Source organism: Brassica oleracea, chromosome C6, assembly GCF_000695525.1.
Source record: "Brassica oleracea var. oleracea cultivar TO1000 chromosome C6, BOL, whole genome shotgun sequence".
In the NCBI taxonomy this organism is placed as follows: Eukaryota; Viridiplantae; Streptophyta; class Magnoliopsida; order Brassicales; family Brassicaceae; genus Brassica; species Brassica oleracea.
In genome coordinates, this window is record NC_027753.1 from 17,278,604 (window position 1) to 17,286,458 (window position 7,855).

At 41.3% G+C, this 7,855-nt stretch overlaps 1 pseudogene; it reads left to right on the forward strand.

Annotated features, from left to right (window-relative positions):
• The window catches only part of LOC106297610, a 6,254-nt pseudogene extending 1,991 nt beyond the window's left edge, over nt 1–4,263 (forward strand).
• The last annotated feature ends 3,592 nt before the right edge of the window (nt 4,264–7,855 follow it).

The following is a 7,855-nucleotide window of genomic DNA, read 5'->3' on the forward strand; positions in this document are numbered from 1 at the left end:
TTCCATTGGGGGGGGGGGGTGACATGGTTCTTGGAGTTCAATGGTTGTAGCAACGGGGCCCAATTACTTGGGATTTCCAGAATCTAACAATGAAGTTCAAGATGAGCAGTAAAAAGTTTATGTTACATGAATTCAACATAATTCAGTGAGAGAAGCGAGGGAAAGTAAAATCAACAAACAGCAGGAGGGGAATATTCAACTGGCTATGATTTGTACACAGTTTATTGATGAAAGTGTACAACCATCTTTGTGTTCTGTAGAAGTGCAGAGGGAGAAAACAGAGTTACCTGCAACCATAACAACTCTGTTGAGCGATTACTCTGACATCTTTGTAGAACCAAAGACACTTCCACCTTTCAGAGCTGATCATGATCATAAGATACCGTTTTTGGAAGGTTCAAATCCTATCAAACAATGGCCTTATCGATACGCCATGTATCAGAAGAACGAGATAGACAAGATGGTTCAAGAATTATTAGATGCAAAAACCGTTCAGAACAGTTCTAGTCCTTACGCTTCTCAAATGGTGTTAGTAAAAAAGAAAGATGGATCATGGAGGTTGTGTGTAGATTACAGAGGGTTGAATGGTATGACGGTGAATGATAGATTCTCGATTCCTCTTATAGAATACCTTATGGATGAACCTGGAGGATCAAAGGTTTATTCCAAGATTGATTTGAGGGCGGACTATTATCAAGTGAAAATGCATCCTGCGGATATTCGTAAAACGGCCTTCAAAACTCATAGTGGGCATTATGAATACATTGTGATGCCCTTTGAACTTACAAATGCACCTGTAACTTTCCAAAGGCTCATGAATGCGGTTTTTAAAAAGCTGCTGAGGAAGAGTGTACTCATATTTTTGATGATATTTTGATCTATTCGTCTTCCTTGGAGAGTCATGTGCTCCACTTGCATAAGGTGTTTGAAATCATGAGAGAGAACCACTCGTTTGTAAAGATGAGTAAATGTGCATTTGCAACTGTTAGGGTGGAATACATCGGTCATTTTATCCAAGAAGAAGGAGTGTCCACTGATCCAAGTAAAGTTCAAGCAGTGAAGGAGTGGGAAGTGCCTAAAACCTTAAACAACTGAGAGGGTTTCTTGGTCTTGCAGGCTATTCCAGATGATTTGTGCAAAATTTTGGTATCATTGCAAGACCTTTGACATCACTAACCAAGAGGGATTTCTTTATTTGGTCGGAAGAGGCTTAAAGGGCTTTTGACGATTTGAAGAAAGCTTTATGTGAAGCTCCAATATTGATATTGCCGAGATTTGAGCATCAATTTGTAGTAGAGACAGATGCTTGTGGATATGGGATTGGAGCAGTAGTGATGCAGGAAGGTCACCCATTGGCATACATTAGTCGCCATCTGAAAGGGAACCAGCTGCACTTGTCCATTTATGAAAAGGAGTTGATTGCAGTTGTCTTTGCAGCTCAAAAATGGTGCCATTGTTTGCTTATAGGGCATTTCATAATCAAAACAGACCAGCAAAGCTTGAAGTACCGACTGGAACAGAGGTTGAATACACCTATTCAACAACAATGGTTACCTAAGCTTCTTGAGTTTGATTATGAAATAAAGTATAAAGAAGGAAAAGAGAATCTGGTTGCAGACACGTTGTCACGAATGGGAGGTACTGAAGTGTTGAGTATGGCCTTATCGGTGATTGAATGTGATTTGTTGTACAATATTAAACAAAGCTATGAGAAGGATGATTCAATATTAAAGATCATCAAGACGTTGGAAGGTAACCCCAAAGGCAAGAAGTTCTATAGCTGGTCTCAGGGAATTCTCAAGCGCAAGAGTAGAATTGGTATTCATCTGGATGTGACGATATATAATAAGATTTTGGATTGGCTTCATTGTTCCAGTGGTGGTAGTCATTCTGGCAGAAATTTCACTCATCAGAGAGTTAAGAGATTGTTCTATTGGAAGGGCATGTCTACTGATATACATGCATTTATAAGGAGGTGTATGACTTTTCAAAGGTACAAATATGATACATCAGCGTATCCTGGGTTGATTCAACCTTTGCCAGTTCCCGAAGCTATTTGGACAGATGTTTCTACGGACTTCATAGAAGGTCTCTCAAGGTCATTTGGTAAATCGGTGATCATCGTTGTTGTTGACAGACTTAGTAAGGCGGTTCATTTCATTACCTTAAGCCATCATTACACAACTATGTCAGTAGCACAAGCGTTCCTGGATAACAATTTTAAGCTCCATGACTACCTCGTTCAACTGTCAGTGATAGAGATGTTGTATTCTTAAGTGAGTTTTGGAGAGAGTTGTTCAGCTTGCAGGGAGTATCTTTGAACTTCTCTAGCGCTTATCACCCTCAGGGTGAAGGACAATCAGAAGTGGTTTATAGGTGTCTAGAGACTTACTTAAGATGCATGTGCAGTGATAGACCTCACCTATGGAGTAAGTGGTTGCCATTGACAGAGTTTTGGTATAACACAAACTTCCATTCTTCTCTTCAAATGACACCCTTTGAAGCCGTTTATGGTCAGTCACCACCACAACACTTGCCTTATCTGCCTGGAGAGTCTAAGAGTCGGAAGTGGTTAATAGGTGTCTAGAGACTTACTTAAGATGCATGTGCAGCGACTGACCTCGCCTATGGAGTAAGTGGTTGCCATTGGCAGAGTTTTGGTATAACACAAACTTCCATTCTTCTCTTCAAATGACACCCTTTGAAACAGTTTATGGTCAGTCACCGCCACAACACTTGCCTTATCACCACAACACTTGCCTTATCTGCATTGAGAGTCTAAGGTTGCAGTTGTGACACAAACTTTGGAGGAACGAGAGAATATGGTTTTACTGTTAAAGTTTCATTAGTTGAGGGCTCAACATCGAATGCAGCAGTTTGCAGATCAACATCGTACAGACAGAGCTTTTGAGATTGGTGATCATGTGTATGTAAAACTATAACCATACCGTCAACAATCTGTGGTGCTCAGGTCAAATCAGAAGCTAGATCTGAAGTACTATGCCCCTTATGAGATATTGGATATGTGTGGAAAGGTGGCTTACAAGTCAAAGCTTCCTTCGACATCACAAGTCCACTCTTTGTTTCACATTTCTCAATTAAAGGCAGTGGCGGGAGATGTGTCAAATTCAACCGAGTTTCCAACAATGTTACAAGACGTGGTGCACAAGGAACTGGAGATGGTGTTGGAAAGAAAGATGGTATGACGTCTGAATAAGCCAGTGACAATGATCTTAATCAAATGGAAGCATCAAACTCTCGAAGAAGCGACTTGGGAGTTTCTCTTTGATCTGAAGCATCGTTTTCCAGAATTTGAACCTTGTGGACAAGGTTCTTTGGAGAGGGAAGATTTGATACAGTAAAAGAAGAGGTGCCACGTCGGTGAGCTGTTAGAAGAAGTTTGTTACGATGCCAGCTAGTAAAGGAGTAACATAATCAGTTAGATAAAAACAGAGGACGCTTTTCATTTTCGATTTATTAAGAAACATTTGTAAAATTTTCTTGTTTTCTCTTTCTGGGATTTTCTAGGGAAAATATTCACATTTGCTGGGAAAAATTCTTTTCTCTCTTTGTGAGTATAGAGTCGGTATTTTGTAAACATTGGATTCATGTTCGTTATATCAATCGAAGTATGGTTTTACTCTATCAGGAGCCGGTAGCACTAAGAACGGTCGTGATTCTCCCGGTCAAAGACTAGTCGTCAAGATTTACGGTGACCAAGTCTTTAAACCGGGCGCCATCATCGTTCGCCAACGTGGCACTAAGGTAAATCCGAGAACACAAAAGTGTAATTTTGGAATAAGAGAGATGCTCTTAAGCTCTCTTGTGTTTGAGTTTGACACTATTTTGTTTGAGGAGAGTGATTTCATGAATGATGTTGTTTTTTGCAGTTCCATGCTGGAAATAACGTTGGGATTGGTAAAGATCATACCATTTTCTCTTTAAAATATGGATTAGTCAAGTTCGAGAAGTTTGGTCCTGACAGGAAGAAGGTAAATTTATGATCATCTCGATGAAATTAACTTTTATCAGCTTTCTTAATCTTCTTGGATTTTTAAAATTAAGATTTTTTTTGTGTTGCAGATTAGTGTGATAAGTTGTGCCAGAGAATCCCAATTCTTACAGAGCAAGAAAGAGAGAAGCTTTTAGACTACAAAGGGAAAAGAAGAAGGCGAGGCGAACTACACTTATACACTTCCTACACCTCAGCTTGTTTTTGCATTTGTTGCGATCGATGATGAGGAAACCAATCCTGATTGCTGATAAACAATTGTGAATGTTTCTTTTAATCTTTGTTTATATTCAATCCTTTTCATGATCATTTTTCCTTTGCTAGTAATCTGTAAGAGTTTTGTTTCAAAGGTCCAAAACTAAACCATACCAGAATATCTACAACATTCTCAACAGACAGTCACCGCTAATGTTCACCATTTTTACATACTGTATATCCAAAAAGCTATAACTCCTATGAGCCTTCTTAGACCAGAACTAAGAGCATGATTATAATAGGCTTTTAGGTGGGTCTCTTATTACAATTAGGATTAAAAAAATATATATATAGTAATTAAGGGAAGAAACACCGCTTAAATAAGCCCTAGAAGACATACTAAAAATCACTGCCGTGTAAACTTAAAACCCTAGCGAGGCGATGGAGATGGCGATCAAGCAGACGGCTACCTAGATCGACAATTCCCCTTGGAGTTTCGATCTCTATTTGATCCTCACGTCCATTGATGGTGTGATCAGTTCGTGTTCTGTTCCAGTGACGATCTCTTCGACAATTCCCCTTGGATTTTCGATCTCTATTTGATCCTCACGTCCATTGACGGTGTGATCAGTTCGTGTTATGTTTCAGCGACGATTCTTGAAGATCCGATCCTTTGATTGATCTCTGGGACTCGTTTGATATCTTTCAGATTCGATCTTTTTTTGTGACGATTCCATTGATCTTTTAGACGCGTTTTGGACGATTCTTGGTGTTACGTCTCCAGCAGTCCACCACATCTGCTCCAGCCGTTCTTCACTCTGTCCACATACGATCCTTTGTTTGGGTTCTGGGACTCGCCTGGCCTCTAACAGGTTTGATCCGATCGGCTGACGCTGTGTCTCCGTGGGTGATCTGGTCTCTGCTTCTCGATATTCTGTTTCCATAAAAACAGAGACTCGCCTAACCCGATTGAAAAATGGGATCCTCAGTGCGATTTCGATCTGCTCATATGGCAGATGTAAAAGGAAAAGGAATCCTGTATGAGGATGATGATGCGCCAATTCAGCTTGTGGAATCAGAGAACTCTCATGTCGCGGAGTTTCGACTATCATTGATTGGAAAGATACTGAACCCAAAGAAGCAGAATGTAGAGAAACTGATTCAGTATATGATTAACAAGTGGGGTATGGCGGATAGAGTTACTGCGAATGATCTTGGTGCTGGTAGATTCCTTTTTACATTCACAACTGAGGAGGACATCAAGGAGGTACTTCGACAGGGCCCGTTCCACTACAACTATTGGATGTTCGTGTTGGTGAGGTGGGAGCCGATTGTCTACGATGATTATCCATGGATTATCCCCTTTTGGGTTCAGATAACAGGATTGCCTTTGCACCTGTGGGATGTGGACAGTTTAAAAAGAATTGGAGGCCGCCTAGGTCACGTTGATACGATGGAGCTGGCGGAAGGGAGGATGCTGATCGAAATAGATACGAGAAAGCCTATGAAATTCACTAGAAAGGTATCAGTTGGTGAGAAGGAGGTTACAATGCAAATTGCTTATGATCTTCTGTTCAAACATTGCTCAACATGTGGAATGTTAGCACATGAGAAAGAGCATTTCCCTACGGTAAATGAGGAGATTAAGGCTCAACTACCACTAGAAAGATCTGACGTTTTTGCACGAGTCCAGTTACCATAGGGTAGGCCTGATCGTCAGTCTTTGCTGATGAATGGGAGTATGCGCGACAGGGATCATGTTCGTCAGGGTGATGCATTGGCCAGCGTGAACAGAGACAGAGATCATGGGCTCCAGGTGAGCCAATACAGAGGATTTAACAACAGCAAATATGATTCCTATTCGGAAAGGGTCATCAGAGCTCGCGATGAAAGACCATGCAATAATCGTTATGGTGGTTCGCGGTTTGGTGCTAGACCATATGGTCGGTATGGTAAGGAGGAGGCAACATAGAGAGAGAAGGCGAAGGAGAAGGTGGGTGTGGGCTCAGGCTCCATGGCTGTTTTTCCCTTTGAACACAACCTTAGCCACAAGCCCCTCATGATTATAGAGGAGAAAGCCTTGCGGGCCGGGATTCATAGAAGTGGAGGGGAGCAAGATGATGAGAGTCAACTGAGATGGAGAGAAAAAAGAAAGGAGACTGTTAATGTGGAGTCTAGTTCCATGGATGTAGCTAGACGCTCAGTTGGAACTGTCGAGGGATTGGAAACGACCTTACAGTTCGACGCCTTACGGAGATGTGTCAGAAGCATCGCCCAGGACTAGTGTTTTTGTCTGAAACGAAGAATAGGAGTCTGCTGTTGCAAAACATTCAGACTGACTTAGGATTTGATCATTTGTTTACCGTTGAGCCACTTGGTCTCAGCGGTGGTTTAGCTCTTTTTTCTATGGATGAATTTCAAGTTAATGTTTTATTTTCAAATAACAGAATGATTGACATTGAGGCAATCATTGATGGAATAAAAGTCTTTATGACGTTTGTTTATGGGGACCCTGTGTTAGAACATAGGGATCAGGTTTGGGAACGTCTTACGCGTTTCTCAACAACACGAAATGGACCATGGTTCATGATAGGATATTTTAATGAAATAACAAGCCACAACGAGAAAGAGGGAGGCCGAAGAAGATCTGATAGCTCTTTCATACCTTTCAAGCAGATGCTTAGTGATTGCGGTATGCTGGAATTTCCATTTACGGGAAATATGCTTTCTTGGGTTGGAAAGAGGCCAGGTGGAGCGACGGTTAGATGCCGGTTAGATAGAGCGGCGGGGAATGAAAATTGACATGAGAAATTCCCACATACAGCTAGTAAGTACCTCAGGCTCTGGGGGTCGGACCATCATAGACATATCTCGACATGAGAGAAAGAAAAAAAAAGGCATTTACGACGCGATTCAAAGCGCTCAAGAGTGGGAACGACAAGTGATGGGGTGATGGATTCCAAAAATCCATCCAATAACTCTTCCACCTGATGCAAACATAATGGAACATATTGCTAGTTGTCGTAAAGCTTTGAGTCAATGGAGGAGACAGAATAATGTGAATTCAGAAAAGCTAGTGGAAGAGCTTAAGGAAAAGGTGGAAGATCTCTACTCGAATGATGATGCTACTACTGAGGAAATAGCAGCGGCTCTAAAGGAATTATCTAACGCCCTTAAGGCGGAAGAAATGTTTTGGAGACAGAAGAGCCAGGTTCTTTGGTTAAGGGAAGGTGATAAAAATTCAAAATACTTCCATGCGCTTGTGAGACAAAGAAGGGCGAGAAATAGGATCACACAACTTTTAGATGACAATGGAAATGTGGTGGAGGACGAGGAAGGATTAGTAGCCATTGCTACTAGTTACTTCAGACAAATTTTCGAATCTGCAAATCCGGAGGATATAGCAGAGGCGCTGGAAAATGTCTCTACAACGATAACAGGGACAATAAATGAGGATCTTACAGCTCCAGTTACCGAATGGGAAGTTAAATTAGCGCTCTTTGCCATGCACCTAGAGAAAGTACCAGGGCTAGATGGGATGACAGCTATGTTCTATCAGAAATTTTGGGACATTGTCAAAGAGGATTTAACCCGTATGGTTAATCAATTTCTTTTTGACGGAACAATGGCTCAGGGGCTAAATGATAC